The following is a 12,630-nucleotide window of genomic DNA, read 5'->3' as shown; positions in this document are numbered from 1 at the left end:
GGGGTAGGCTCAGGTGAGAATTTTTAAGAGTGTGCTTAAAAAGTACTCTTTAATTCTTTATACAACTTTGGATGGGTGGAGAGTGTTTAAAGACTATTCAAACGTGAGCAAAGAGCAAGCATATTTTAAAATGTCATGTGTCTATTTATTTAATCTGATTTTTTTTGCAAGTCTTTTAAAGATACAAATAAAACCAATGGGGAGACCGAGACAAGTCACATCCTATTCGTTTGTTTATTTCTATGCTTTTATTTTTCCAGAAATCAATGGGCCAGATCCTCAGCTGTTATAAATCAGCACAGAATGATTGAAGTCAATAGAGTCACATCTGTTTGCACCAGCTGAGGATCTGGCCCTAAACCTGCAAAGTGTATTTTTAGTTTGCTTTTCTAGCAATTAGAAAGTAGCACTGGAGGAAATTTTTCTTCTACACCATTAGTTGCTGTTAATGGTTTAGTTGGCCATTAACCAAGAAGCAATAGTGCAGATGTCCATATAAAATGTTTGCCAATAACTATAAAGTTACATTGTTATTTTTTACCATGGGCATAAGTAATGCACTATGTACTTAGGAAAAGTCAAACCATACTGAAAAAGAATCAGCTGTTAAGGTTGAAATGACAGTAACAGTGGCTTTGAGGATGTTTTCAGGAACTCCTTCCATGCATAAGAGGTAAAAAGGGAGAAAAGTACAAAGGTGTTTGTTAGAAAATTTTACAAATGGGCAGCTAAGACAGGCAACTACATTACAAAAGTGGGAACTGATGTTTTGATACTACATAAGAAATTGTAGGTAGGGCAGGGATAGGCTGTAAAGGCCTTATAAATGAGGACAAGTAGTTTGTGTTTAATGCAGTGGAGAAGGAGGAGCCAGTAGAGGGAGCAAAGAGAGAACTGATGTGGCTGAAGCAACAAGATAGAAGAATAGCAGTGCTTAATTTGTGCTTAATTTGTGCCCCGGCACCTCTAGGCCTGCTGAATCAGGGCTGGTCTACACTACGTGGTTAGATCGACATTTCTCCCTGTGTGGGGAGAAGTGTCTGTGCATTATAAACCAAAACAATCTGTCCTGCTAAATTCTCATTGTGGCACTGTGCTTCTAGAGAAATTCCTACTGAAATAACATAGGTCCATTTCATGTTATCAGTTTTAAAGCCATTGAAACACCTGCTTGATGGCCTGACCTGGCCCATAATTTATATGATAAAAACAAAAGTAAAATGAGGCCAGTTAACAAAAATATTCCCAAATGCGGCATATGTTCTAAAGAAGACCATTAATATGCTTTTTGAAAATGAGCAGGGATTTTTACTGAATGGATACCTAAACAATCACTATAATATACATCTAATGTCACTTCATGTTTTGACTTTGTACTCTATATACTTGATTTGGGGCCTAAGCCCCATAGTCAAGTCAAAATTCTTGCTATCTTCCATGGAAGTTTTGTCTGAATGAGGATTTCACAACCATGTGTTTGCAGAACAGTTACTGCACTGATCTATAACTTAATAACACAGAATGAAAATCACCCCCATGCAATGGGCCAGCAAAAGGTCTACTTAAGTCGCAGTACTGTTCTGACTTTGAACAGATGAATTTCACCCTTAGTGTACCAACCTCTCTATCTTTTTCAAAGATAACCTGTATTTAAAGGCCATGAAAAATTTCAAACATCACAAAAATGGGGAGACTTACAGTTTTGCCAACCCCATGTGCTGAAAATCATGAGTCAGCTGCCCCCCCTTAAAAAACCCATGTGATTGGCTTCAAAATAATGAGATTTTTAAATAATAATAAACCTCAAGTTCTTTGCCTTCTATTTCTTAAGCTTTTAGAATTAATGTTTGCAAGCTTTTCTCTGAAATCACAAGGACAAAAATCTTACCCTTCCTTTTAATTAAAGCTGAGATTCTTATGGAATCACTTGACTCCAGAAGCTGAGGCTTTAAGAAAAATACCAAACATTGAGAGATTTATGATGAAGTACAAGAGTTGGTACCACACTTACCATGGACTTCAAAATGTTTTCATTTTGAATGTTCTCAAGTGGTCTTATTTCAAACTTAGTGTTTTAACTTTTTATGCTTACTTGCATACGTGTCTTAAATTAACGATTAAAAAATGGTGGTTGTGGCCATGTGGGTCCCAGGATATGAGAGAGACAAGGTGGGGGAGGTAATATCTTTTATTGGACCAACTTCTGTAGGTCAGAGAGACAAGCTTTTGAACTTGCACAGTGATTTTAAGAAGAGCTCTGTGTAGCTCAAAAGCTTGTCTCTTTTAACCAACAGAAGTTGGTCCAATAAAAGATACTACCTCTCTCTCCTTGTTACAGTTAAAAAATGGTTAATCTATCTTCTTGGTTGTGTGTGGGTATTTCCTCTAGTAGGACAAATAATGCTAGCATTTTTAGTTGTAAAACACATTATAATTAAGAACTTTGAAATCAAAGAGGGCAGGCAGTATGAGTAATAGACTGGCCCCATTAAAAGGACTAGAAAGCTATGGTGCTAAATTGCCTCATTTATTTACTTTCTCAGGTGAAACTCATTGTAGGTTTGGTTTCACAGGTGTAAAATTTCAAGACTCAATATTCGTTCTTATTTGTTGTAGTCCATCCATTCTCCTTGAGCAATTTAGATTCCCATTACCTGACCTTTCTATTAAAATACAACAGAGAGACAGTCTAAAAAATAATAATAATAAGTTGAGGGCTTGATTTTCAGCCATGAGTGCAATTTTGGACCAGCAATAACTGTGCCCATATTTTTGTTCCCATTGTAGGCACAAACAATAACTTGAGATCTAACCGGCTGCATGCAGCCACAAATCAAATAGCTAGACATCTAGTTAATATTTTTCTAGCGACAATAGATCAGTTAGTTTGTTGAATATGACTCTACCTCGCAGTATTTGAAATGTTTCAGAGTAGCAGCTGTGTTAGTCTGTATTCGCAAAAAGAAAAGGAGTACTTGTGGCACCGTAGAGACCAACAAATTTATTTGACCATAAGCTTTCATGAGTTACAGCTCACTTCATCGGATGCATTCAGTGGGAAATACAATGGGGAGATTTATATACATAGAGAACATGAAACAATGGGTGTTACCATATGCACTGTAACCAGAGTGATCACTTAAGGTGAGCTAATACAAGCAGGAGAGTGGGGAGGGGGACCTTTTGTAGTGATAATCAAGGTGGGCCATTTCCAGCAGTTGACAAGAATGTCTGAGGAACAGTGGGGAGGGGCGGGATAAACATGGGGAAATAGTTTTACTTTGTGTAATGACCCATCCACTCCCAGATTCTATTCAAGCCTAAGTTAATTGTATCCAGTTTGCAAATTAATTCCAATTCAGCAGTCTCTCGTTGGAATCTGGTTTTGAAGGGTTTTTTTGTTGAAGTATTGCCACTTTTAGGTCTGTAATGGAGTGACCAGAGAGATTGAAGTGTTCTCCAACTGGTTTTTGAATGTTATAATTCTTGACATCTGATTTTTGTCCATTTATTCTTTTACGTAGAGACTGTCCAGTTTGACCAATGTACATGACAGAGGGGCATTGCTGGCACATGATGGCATATATCACATTGGTAGATGTGCAGGTGAATGAGCCTTTGATAGTGTGGCTGATGTGATTAGGCCCTATGATGGTGTCCCCTGAATAGATATGTGGACACAGTTGGCAACGGACTTTGTTGCAAGGATAGGTTCCTGGGTTAGTGGTTCTGTTGTGTGGTGTGTGGTTGCTGGTGAGTATTTGCTTCAGGTTAGGGGGCTGTCTGTAAGCAAGGACTGGCTTGTCTCCCAAGATCTGTGAGAGTGATGGGTCGTCCTTCAGGATAGGTTGTAGATCCTTGATGATGCATTGGAGAGGTTTTAGTTGGGGGCTGAAGGTGATGGCTAGTGGCGTTCTGTTATTTTCTTTGTTGGGCCTGTCCTGTAGTAGGTGACTTCTGGGTACTCTTCTGGCTCAGTCCATCTGTTTCTTCACTTCAGCAGGTGGGTATTGTAGTTGTAAGAATGCTTGATAGAGATCTTGTAGGTGTTTGTCTCTGTCTGAGGGGTTGGAGCAAATGCGATTGTATCGTAGAGTTTGGCTGTAGAGAATGGATCGTGTGGTGTGGTCTGGATGAAAGTTGGAAGCATGTAGGTAGGAATAGCGGTCAGTAGGTTTCCAGTATAGGATGCTGTTTATGTGCTGTTTATCGCTTATTAGCACCATAGTGTCCAGGAAGTGGATCTCTTGTGTGGACTGATCCAGGCTGAGGTTGATGGTGGGATGGAAATTGTTGAAATCACGGTGGAATTCCTCAAGGGCTTCTTTTCCATGTGTCCAGATGATGAAGATGTCATCAATGTAGCACTAGTAGAGTAGGGGCATTAGGGGACGAAAGCTGAGGAAGCGTTGTTCTAAGTCAGCCATAAAAATGTTGGCATACTGTGGGGCCATGCGGGTACCCATAGCAGTGCCGCTGATTTGAAGGTATACATTGTACCCAAATGTGAAATAGTTATGGGTGAGGACAAAGTCATCAAGTTCAGACACCAGGTTTGCCGTGACATTATTGGGGATACTGTTCCTGACGGCTTGTAGTCCATCTTTGTGTGGAATGTTGGTGTAGAGTATTTGAAATGAATCTGCTGTATCACTATCACTGTATCACTACTTCAGCTACTAATTCCAGGGCACTAGCAGCCCTTGAACCAAACACCTACTGTTTGATCTTGGCTTTACAATATTATCTGCAATGATAAGAAATAATGAACAACAATAGGTATTTCTCATTGCTGAAGTAAATGGACTCTTATTTTTTTTAAGTCCTCTTGTAATAAAAACAACTACCCTTTAGCCAGTTCAGTTTGTCTTTACCCCAGGAAATGTTTCCAATCTTAAAAGGCTTTTGTGGGTGGGTAATCTGGGAGAAACCAACCAGCAGTGAATGAAAGAGGAGATTGAAAAGTTTCTGCTTGCTGAAAGCAGATTTACTCATTTCCCCTTAGACCCACCAATATATACAGTGTGAGTAATACATGAGTAACAATAATAGGACTTTGAACTTGCATAGCACCTTTCTGACAAAGATGTCATCATATTTTCCAAAGATTAGTTAATTTAGAGTCCCTGAACCCATGTGAGTTAAGCAAATATTAATATTGATATCCTCATTTGAAAGATGAAGAAACTTCAACAAAGAGAACCATCTTTCCACTCCTTAGGCATTCAGGTGACTGAAACTTCTTCAGATAAACAAAACAATGGACTGAAACTGTCTCTCATTCACAGCACAGAAGTGGAAGAACTTGAATGGAAAGGATGTTGTTTGTAAACTACTTGGAGTCACTGAAAAACACCTGCTGTTTAAGAATGTTTAATCTTCTACAATCCAAGTTAAAAGAAGATATTTGGACAAAAACAATGTGCCAGGGGCTATTTGGGTTATGCCTTTACATCAGAAGGGGATGTAAACCTATGTACCCACCTGAAGCAGTAATACAAACAATAAATAATACAGCATGCCAGGATGGACCTTACAGTGTGGATACCATTGACTTGCCTTTATTATTTACTTGTGAGGTCAGATGTCATCTGGCAACTTTAGTTTGTCACTAAATTTGGCCTGAGCCTATACTCGAAACTTAAGTTGACAGCTACATCACTGTGTGACGAATCCACACAGCTAAATGACATAACTATGCCAACCTAATTTCTGGTGTAGTGATGTAGCAGGATTGATGGAAGAATGCCTATATCTGCCTACCTACCATTGGTCCTAAACCAACGAAAAAAACCCTTATGTCTGAGTAGGCTGTATCTACACTATGGGGTTATGCTGGCATAGCTACAGTTGCATAGCTATGCTGGTATAGTAGACATGGCCTTTGAATGCAATAATTCCCACAATTATGTTGTTGCAAACTAAAACATTGGTCCCCCAGTGTGTGCAACACTATTTGTGTAAACACCAACCTCCCATGATATAATTTCAATTCAAGAAGAGGCTTGTTAACAATATAAAGCACTGAAAGTAGTATGTTTCTCCTATGAGCCTTCATTACCTCCATTGGGAAGCTAGGAGGGTTATACTTTTTTTACTTCCGTTGAAGACAACAATATTATTCAAACTAGCCACCCTTCCCCGTACCACCTAAGTCTGGTGGACTGATGAGAAAAGGTAGTTACATTCAAAATAATGACTGACCTCTGTTGACCAAAAAAAACCTATCCAATTTGATCTCTGATATAGGTATATCATGCAAACACACACCTCTCAGACACTCCAACAAAACGGAATAGACTTGTAAGGAAAAAGAGACGTGAAGAATTTGCAGCAAATTTACTTATTTCTTGGAGTCTGAAACTGAATCTTTTTACCCAGTATGGTCCTGCAGAGTGGGCACCAGAGTTAGGAAACTTGAATTCTGTTACTGGACCTGCCACTGGTCAGAAGTGAGTCCTTTCAGCTTTCTGTGCCTCAATTTTCTCATCTGTAAAATGGGATAACGATATCTTCCTTTGAAAGTGTTTTTGAGATCTAAAAAGCAATATATGAGCTAAGTATTTTTTTATTCCACCAATACTGTTTGAAAAGAACATTATTTTCCTGCTTGTAGAAACTGAAGTGTTTACTTTTGTGTAATCAATAACTGCAGGAAGGTCAGTAATGATTGTTGTAACAATGGATCATCATTGCTAACAGTTCATTCATGTATTGTACTTTTTTTCTAAAGCAATCTCTGACTGCATCTTTGTTTGGCTCAATCTCTTATACTGGGGTATCAGTTGCAAACGCCAATACTCACATTATTGCCAGCTCAAATGGATCTTTTGGTTTGAATTCCTCATTGTCACCAATGACTAATCCCAAATCTACTCCCTCATCATTTTCATAAACATGCAAACACAGATTCAAATTCAGCTAATGGTTGCTGGCAAATTTACTAGTCAAATCCTGCCACTTGGAATGAGAGCTTTATTTGGAGGTCCTTCAGAAACTTTCCCCTTTTTTTCTGCTACCCTAGTGAAAATAACCTTCCCTGTGAAATACTTTACACTCACCTGATGTATCAAGAGCCAGGGTTAAGCTGTAAACCCAGCACCAAGACTGGAAGTACAGACCCTGTCTCCAGGGGATGAGGTATATACCCAGACACAAGATGCATACGCAGCCAAAAACAGAAACACAGACACTATCAGTCTTCATAAGAAATATACTCATTTCAAAAGCTGATGAGTGACTCCCCTTTAACAGCCTTTTTTTACTATTATTTTTTTCACTCTTATCTCTGTCTTTTTCTGTTCCAATCTTCACAGCCTAATCAAAGTTAGGCGAGAGCCCTACATTCTCTCATGCTATCTGCTGGAAAAGGAACACTTTTAGCAAAGAGCAAAAGTGCCTCAGTGACCTCTGGTGATGAAAACCAAACAATGCACTCACATAGTGGTTTGGTTTCAATCACAGAGAAAATGCAGACACGTTCAAGTTCTCCAAATGGGTCTAAATAGGAACAACAGTAATCTTTGTGAGGAAGGCTGTATTTCAAAAGGAATACTTCACACTGTCTTCTGCACCACCTGCAGGCTGGATTTTTTATTTCCTATCTTCTCACCCTCCCCAATCTGGAATTTTTTAAACATGATCAGGGGTAGGTGTTGAGAAGAGTTATATAACTGGATGTAGCACAGTAGGAAAGATATTTTTTTCAAAGTGGTCTGCTACATTCCAAACTAAGTAAGATCCTATTACATTATGTGATTCTGCTTTCGTAGATGGTGTGATGTGGCAGCCTCTCACACCATATTCACAATGTTTTGAAGAGAAGAAACTTTTCATTAGGCTGTCTCCCTGTTACAGAGTCATGACCAAGAATCCAGGAAATCTCTTTTATCTGCTGAAATCTAATTTAGCAGTGAGGGACTTAGGCTCAGATCCTCAAAGATAGTAAGGCACCTAACTAATTACTGATGGATTTTGCCAGGGGATGGAAGTTTTGCTGGAGGCTCTAGAAGATACCCCATATGGCAGCTGCCTAGACAATGTGCAGAATTGGTATATCCCATTTTAACTTTTACCCCAGGCCTGATCCCACCACTGATACTTTTCATTTTCTGATTGTGCTGGCTTGTTGGGCACGCATCAACTGTGGGGAGGTTTGGGGCACCTTGCACTTCTGCAAACCCACTCCTAGGGGAGGCTAAAACTCAAACACCATCAAAACCTCATATGACGGTGGTGGGTCAGGGTGTTGTGGGGGAGGGCTGATCCAATCCTTGTGCTCATTGTTTGAGTAATAGCTGAAAGAAGGAGATTAGAAATCGAGTGCATAAAACCTTTTTCCATTCAGTTCATAGTATCTGCATGAATTTCCCTGGCTGTCATATTCCAGCAGGCCACATCTTTGTGTTTTGTGAGATGTGATCATCACCAGAGTTCTACCCAGGAGTTATCATTAAGAGCCTTCCCTAATGTAACAAAATGATATAGAACAAAAACTTGCTATGTTAGTCTTTGCTTCTAAACTTGAAGCAGTTTTAAGCATCAAAAGGCTTATCTATTACAGCGGAAAACACAGTTCAGAATAATTACTTTTGTACCTCACTTTGGTTTTCATAGATGGCTAGCTACATTTGTTCAGTTCGAACACTTAAAGCTATTGCACTGGTTTTTCACAGGTATAACACAACTGATACCAATACAGTCATTCCTGATTTACACTGTAATAACCGAGATCACAATGAAGCAGATTATCTGACAAAATCTGGAATTTAGCCCCTGGAAGAGATAGCTATGTCCATTAATGGCTAGAACCTGCCTCAAGGTATAAACTATCTGGAAAAAGCTGGTCTTTGGTAGAAATTAGGATCAGTGTTATCACTTTAACCTTCCAGACTACCTGAAAAATGAGTACTGGATTCATTTATCTATGTATACAGCACAAGTCTATAAATTCTTCTCTTCTGGGCGGCAACCATGTAGAATGGTAGGAACTGCCATTATTGAACAGCCTATAGCTAATCTCTGAGGTTTGGTGGCAAGAAAAGGTGAGTTGGCATAGGCGCTGACTTTGTGGGTGCTTTGGGGCTCAAGCACCCACCAAAAAAAAGGGGATGCTCAGTACTTGCAGGGCCAGATTATTCTTTTGTGGACCCCAACACTTGGACCGTGCCCCCCCACACTCCATCCATGCTCTGCCCTGAGGCCCTGCCCCCACTCAGACGCTTCCCCCTCAAAGCTCCACCCGGCGTTCGCATGGGTGGGAGGGAGCGGAGAGGAGCACGCACGCACTGGCCAAAACAAAAGTCAGTGCCTGTGTGCTTGGGTGCTAATTCTTCCTCCTGTCTTTTCTTCTCCCCACTCCTCCCTGAAACCTCCTCCATACCATGACAGCGCTGCCCAGCAGACCTCTATGCCCCCAGCAAAACACCCAAACCTTTGTAGATGGGAAAAAGACAGTTCCCCTCCTCCAGCCCTTGGCCTAAGAATCAGCATTCATTCATGTGTTTATGCAGTGCATTCTTTCTTCAGGAGGTACAAGAGGCAATCTTTTTAGGGCTGGGTTTGCAAAAATAATGAAAATTGCAGTTAAGGAGCATACCTGCCCCACCTTTTTTCCATGATATGTGCTGTGAAAGACAGTTGTGTAAGAAAGTAATCGGGGCATGTCTAGATATGAGGAAATATATATAATCCTCCAACTGCTGTAACAGTATACTGGCCTGGCTTCCCCTGAATACAGTGAGACTGTTTTATTTGACAAAGGGCACATTTCCACGTCACCTAACTTCTTTTACACTAAGTAGAAACATCAATTGAGGTTGAGATTTTCCCAGTGCTGCAGGGGGTTTAGACACAATGTCCCTGAACTTGAGGACAAAGTGGAATCTTGAGATCCACAAACAAGCAATGAATTTATTTGCTTTCCAAAATAATATTTTAAAATAGACTATCACAGCGACAAGTTTGTTCAGGGTGTGTGCTTGTGTACTGTCTAATATTACCATGTCCAGGATGATGGAAGATGCTCAGACTGTATTCATGTGTTTTCCTAGGTGGATGGTAAGATGGGAAGCATTATCTCACCTTGTTCTACATATTTTGTTCAATTAACTTCCCTGCTGCTTGTTTCTCCACTTATGGGCCAGATTTATACAGAAGCCTGAGTCCAGCATGGCTTTTCTGTGGAAAACATTTACACCTGCAAAAAGCGCATCTGTATTTTGGTTCCTGCACTTAGTTGTGGGATCAAAGCCATCTATCAACTATAATATGTCTTTTAAATCCTTGATAGGGGGATTAAATTAGAAATTTTGCCATCTAAATTGTAGGATTTGGGTCTATACTAAATTGTATGTTCCAAAATGCAAGTGCACATTTTCTGGGCACTAATTGCATCTGCATACAGCCACACCCACACACAAAAGAGATGGCAGCCTTTAATAACTTGACTGTATGTAAGAATACTAATAGGAGTAATTACAAATCAGGATACACAAAATATAACAATTTGTGAAATTAATGGCTAGCAAACCATACGAAAGAATTATATATCCTGTACATGCAAATTGCATTGAAATAACTAAAACTAGCAACAAACCCAATCCACTGAGACTAGACAGGAGGAGGGGGTAGGATACAGGAGTGAACAACAACCTCCAAAAAGATTCCAATGATGCTGGTGTGACAGATCATTAGTGACCTCCCTGGAAAAGATTTGCCAAATCTTCTAGGCAATCTAACCTATATTCAGTCCTGGGTGTCAGAGCTGAATCCAAAGCCCATTGAGGTCAATGGGAATTTTTCCACTGAATGCATCTGATGAAGTGAGCTGTAGCTCACAAAAGCTTATGTTCAAATAAATGTGTTAGTCTCTAAGGTGCCACAAGTACTCCTTTTCTTTTTTCCTCTATCTTGACTCCCATTCATGAAAGCATGTAAGGATGTGCTTGAATTTAAGCATGTTCTAGTTAACCCTGTGCTCAGGTATTTTCCTGAAAAGGGATGTATTTATAAATATGGTCATTATATTTTTCTTAAAATCTGCTTGCTGTATATAGAATTATATGTAATGGACTTATACTATCAAGAAATGGAATAGTAAGATATAACTATGGGTTATATATGTATTGGGTTGAATTCTATTGGCTTTTGTTGAATTTGCTGTTTTATTGTAATTTGGGCTGGGGCACCTAATGCTTTGGATAGGAACTCTTTTTATTTTTGTATATAAATAAAATATAAATGACAAATAATGACTTTTATATAATTTTTATGAAATGTGATTTTTGCTGGAGTAAAGTCAGAGCTATAGTTATAAATTGAGGGAGAAGATAATTGCCACAGGATGTATGTGTATTAGTATTTGACAGGGGAATGGCTTCTATCCATCCAGAAAAAACATACAGATGCATTAGCCTTGCAAAATCAGAATGGCACAGTTAATAGAAGAAAAGGAGTACTTGTGGCACCTTAGAGACTAACAAATTTATTAGAGCATAAGCTTTTGTGAGCTACAGCTCAACTTATGCTCTAATAAATTTGTTAGTCTCGAAGGTGCCACAAGTACTCCTTTTCTTTTTGCGAATACAGACTAACACGGCTGCTACTCTGAAACCTCTCATTATGCAAGACAGTTAATAGAGATTTGTAAGCCTTTGAAAAGGGTACACCAGCACTATTCTTGGCACACTCTAATGGGCTTTAAAGAACATTAATAAAAGAATATCAAAACATGATTCCAATTTCCCAATCCCCATTCCCTGTTCCCATTCTGCCCCCCCCTCACTTCCTGATTGACTGCAGACTATATAGTAAAACTTGAGTTCTGCTTAGCTATACCTTAACCAATCATTTTACTGAAATTTAACTAACCAATCCTAACATATTTTAACATGATTATTTAACCAATTATATCCCATCACCTTAATTAGTTTACACCCAGCAAAATTAATTATACAGCAGACAGAAACAATCACAGAACCAGACAGAGACCATGCAAATAAACAACAACCAAAGTGGGAACTATAATGACAAAACAATACAGAAGTGAGGATTTCACAACTACATCTATTGATAAGTGAGTTCTTGCCAGACAGGATGCTATCAGACTAGGTTTCCTTTTACATCTTCTAGGCCCTTCCCTTTTTCTGGAGGCCATAGGCACTATCAGGACAGGACTGTATTCCTAACAGCCCAATAGCATCTTATTTCCATGTGACTAGTCTGGAATATGAGGATGTGGCCGGTCGCTTCCCAGCTTATGGCTGCCTCTGCTGCTTAGCCAAAGGCCTTAGCCTAAGAACAGGGCCTCAGACTGTCACAGTAAGAGAAGGCCCTTACACCCGCAGACAGTGATTTTGATTCCTTCTTTTATAGCTCTAGAACTAGCCAAGTGATAAGAATACACCTAAATTCTTAGAGTATAGGCCTTTACAGACAGGCCTGAATATCTATATCCTATCAATGAAGCATAACTATTTACTGTTCATGCTTTGAAAGAAACCCTTGAAACTTATATATATTTAAATATATTTAAAATGCACTAAAACAAAAATGTATATAATAAGTAATCACAGAACTGATGCAGAGGAAAAACTCAAGAATGTAATGCAAAAACCCACTGCAATGATT

Source organism: Dermochelys coriacea, chromosome 1 (assembly GCF_009764565.3).
Source record: "Dermochelys coriacea isolate rDerCor1 chromosome 1, rDerCor1.pri.v4, whole genome shotgun sequence".
NCBI lineage: Eukaryota > Metazoa > Chordata > Testudines > Dermochelyidae > Dermochelys > Dermochelys coriacea.
The sequence above is the reverse complement of the archived record's forward strand: the minus strand, read 5'-3'. Positions refer to the sequence as shown.